This window comes from Papio anubis, unplaced genomic scaffold, assembly GCF_008728515.1.
Source record: "Papio anubis isolate 15944 unplaced genomic scaffold, Panubis1.0 scaffold1694, whole genome shotgun sequence".
In the NCBI taxonomy this organism is placed as follows: Eukaryota; Metazoa; Chordata; class Mammalia; order Primates; family Cercopithecidae; genus Papio; species Papio anubis.
Genome location: NW_022161684.1, coordinates 1 through 3,696, shown reverse-complemented (window position 1 = coordinate 3,696; position 3,696 = coordinate 1). Strand labels below are relative to the sequence as shown.

At 44.7% G+C, this 3,696-nt stretch overlaps 1 long non-coding RNA gene across 1 annotated transcript; it reads right to left on the bottom strand.

Moving 5' to 3' along the window:
- Positions 1-2,327: 2,327 nt before the first annotated feature.
- Positions 2,328-3,521, bottom strand: LOC116272707. The gene is made up of 2 exons (XR_004181318.1): positions 3,219-3,521; positions 2,328-2,628 (listed from the first exon to the last, which is right to left on the bottom strand). It is a non-coding gene; the product is annotated as an uncharacterized LOC116272707 (long non-coding RNA).
- Positions 3,522-3,696: the final 175 nt, after the last annotated feature.

The window sequence follows — 3,696 nt, the reverse complement described above, 5'->3', positions numbered from 1 at the left end:
CTTAACAGACTGCAGAAAACTCCTCTTCCACTTTGCAGGAAACAAACTTGGTCAAAAAGCTGTCACATAAGGTTTCTGTTTGTTTTTTGATGATCCTCAATCATCAAAAAGAGAAAAGGCTGAGAAGAGAAAACCTTACGAACTCAGAAAATGCAAATCAAATGAGACTCGCGAAAACAAAACTGGCAAAGCTGTCTCCAGGAGGCCCACGGGACATGACGCTGCCTGCAGGACAAAGCACGTATTTATTCCAGCCCTTCAAAGGCAGCAGCGGCAGTGTCTTCTCTTCAGAAGGGAGGACTGCAGGGACACGCTGAGGAAGCACACAGGTTTCCATTTGCTGAATTCAAGCGCAAGTCTGAGGTACCTCAAAGAAAGAACAAATGCCAGTAAAATAAAAGGACGATTCAAAACTTAAGAGCTGGGCGCTGTGGCTCATGCCTGTAATCCTAGCAATTTGGGAGGCCGAGGTGGGTGGATCTCTTGAGGCCAGGAGTTTCAGATCAGCCTGACTTACATAGTGAAACCCCATCTCTACTAAAAATACAAAAATTAGCCAGGTGTGGTGGTGCACACCTGTAATCTCAGCTACCCAGGAGGCTGAGGCAGGAGAATCACTTGAACCCAAGAGGCGGAGGCTGCAGTGAGCCAAGATCGTGCCACTGTACTCCAGCCTGGGAGACAGAGGGAGACTCTGTCTTAAAACAAAACAGAAGTTAATTTTTAGGCAGGCGTAAATTATATTGGGCTTTAGGAGAATATTTCCTTCATAGTATCCTACATTTGATATTAACATCAGGAAAATCAACTAAAATTAAATACACTAAGTAAACAATGTACAAAAATCACGTTTTAGAAAATGACCTGAGAGTTCAAGTCCAGTTTCTCCAGGAAAATGTGTAAAAAAATGTAATGAGAATTGTACAGTTTATGAACTCTCTGCCAAATTTTGCTGGGTCTTTTTATATAGTCTGAATATAGTTTTCTTTTTTGGTGGAGGATAGAGGCTCGCTCTCTCGCCCAGGCTGGAGTGCAGTGGTGCGGTCTCAGCTCACTGCAACCTCCGCCTCCCAGGTTCAAGCGATTCTCCTGCCTCAGCCTCCCAAGTAGCTGGGACTACAGGCACCCACCACCACGCCTGGCTAATTTTTGTATTTTTAGTAGAGACGGCATTTCACCATATTGGTCAGGCTGGTCTTGAACTCCTGACCTTAGGTGATCCGCCCATCTCAGGCTCCCAAAGTGCTGGGATTACAGGCGTGAGCCACTGCACCCAGCCTAGTCTGAATGTTTTCAATTGGCTTGGTAAAATGCCATCTTGACAAAGCCAGCTTCCAGAGCTAAACTTAAAATCAATCCTTGATACTAAATCCATCATAGGTGGGTAGGCACCTATAAGCAGTTTAAAAAAACAAAAGTATTTTTGAAGCACCTGTACATTAAACAACACCTGTAATCCCAGCAGTTTGGAAGGCTGAGGCAGGAGGATCACTTAAGGCCAGGAGTTTGAGATCAGTCTGGGCAACACAGGGAAACCCCATCTCTACTACTTAAAAAAAAGAAAAAAAGAAAGGGCATCTGACATACTGAATACAAAGATAAAGTAATGAGGACGAAGATTACCACTGGATACCACGTCGGGCAGTTACCCTGGAAAACTGTCATGTCTGTATCCTTCAAATTGCTTGGTGATGTCAACTAATACAGAAAGAGCTCTTAGTAGAATGTCTGGCACATCATAAAGCCTCGGTAAATCAGGCACAATTGATATCATCACTTCATGGTGGCCTTTTAAAAAGGCCACGTGGCAAAACCCCATCTCTACAAAAAAAATATAAAAATCAGCTGGGCGTGGTGGTGTGCACCAGTAGTCCCAGTTACTCAGGGGGCTGAGGCAGGATTGCCTGAGTCCAGATTGAGGCTGCAGTGAGCTGTGATTGTGCCACTGCACTCCAGACTGGGCAACAGAGCAAGACTCTGTCCCTAAATAAAACAGGCTGGGCGTGGTGGCTCACACCTATAATCCCACCACTTTGGGAGGCTGAGGTGGGCAGATCACTTGAGGATCAGGAGTTCCAGACCAGCCTGGCCAACACGGTGAAGCCCTGCCTCTACTAAAAATACAAAAATCAGCTGGGTGTGGTGGTGTGCACCTGTAATCCCAGCTACTTGGGAGGCTGAGGCAGCAGAATCGCTTGAACCAGGAGGTAGAGGTTGCAGTGAGCTGAGATTGAACCAGTGCACTCCATCCTGGGCGACACAGCGAGACTGTCTCAAAAAATAAAAATAAAAATAAATAAATAAAGCGACCGGGTAGAAAAGCAACGTATTTCATAGAAAGCATTTTATTATCAGAACAGTATGATTTCCTATGCTTAAGATCTATTTATTATGTTATTTTTACAAGTAGCAAAGTCCCTCTGTGTTTTTCCCCAGGTGATGTACATGAATATAAAAAGCGGCTGATGTCCACACTGCCCGGCCCACCCGCATCAGGGTTGGCAGGAAGCTGCGGCTGATGAGCAGCTCCCGAGCGGCGCGGCGGGGCGGGGCGGGGCGGGGCGGGGCGGGGCCTCCTCTTCTCCAGCTCCAGCACGCTCATCAGTCGTCCTCTTGCTGATTTCTCTTCTGCCAAAGAAAACCAAGGGGACATTAAAATAAGCACATGCTCCTTGGGATATCTGCTCAGCAGGTGTAATTTTCCAGAGGTCTTGGCAAAGATGTGATTAAAAATTGTCATGGAAAACCATGCTTTAATTCATGAAACTAGTTTATCACTTTGACTCCTGAGCAAATTATCCTCAGGTACTTGAGTATTTTCTTCTCTTTCTTCCATACATACAGAAACTCCTACACAGAAATCCACACAGAAGTATAAATATTCACATTCCCTCTTGAGTAAAATCACCACCAGAGCAGAGACTTGCTCTCCGTGCAGCCCTCTAACAATATACACACTTTCTTCACAGTTACAAGTATTTTGAAAAATGTTCAAAAGGCATATACAGCATAAAAACATTTTGTCACTCTAATCAATAAATTATGCCTTCAGCTCCTATTTTATATTTAATTAGAAAATGACCTAACTCAGTAACTCGGCTCCATTCATAAGCATCAAAGTCTAGGTGATACAGGATTCCAGTGAAATATGATATAAAAGCCAATTTGAAGGTCTATTTGAAAAGGCGGCCAGCATACTAAATGCACATAGACTTTACCAGCTTAAGGAAGTCTATTAGCTTGTGAGCATCCTCCCCTGTAGACAGGTCTACAAAGTCCTTGGGCAGCCGGTAACTCAAATAGGGGCTGGGCTGGACTGTCACTTCACTGTTGGTGCAACGGAAAGCTGGAGAATCCTGTACAAAGAAGAAAAAGGAGAAAGAACGTCAGTCATTTATTTTTAGGTCTATTCTCTGAACTAAAAAAGAACCTAGCAGAACAATTTCAACTCCATGTTTTCTTCTGTACCTGGTAAGGAGAAAGGAAGATTCTAAAGTTAAAATGAGCTAGACACGGTGGCTCACGTCTGTAATTCCAGCTGGAGTGCAGTGGCTCACCGCAGCCTCGACCTCCTGGGCTCAGGTGAACCTCGCACTTCAGCCTCCCAAGTAGCTGAGACTATAGGCATGCGCCACCACACCTAGCTGAGTTTTTAAAATTTTAGTACAGACAAGGTCTCAGTATGTTGCCCAGGCT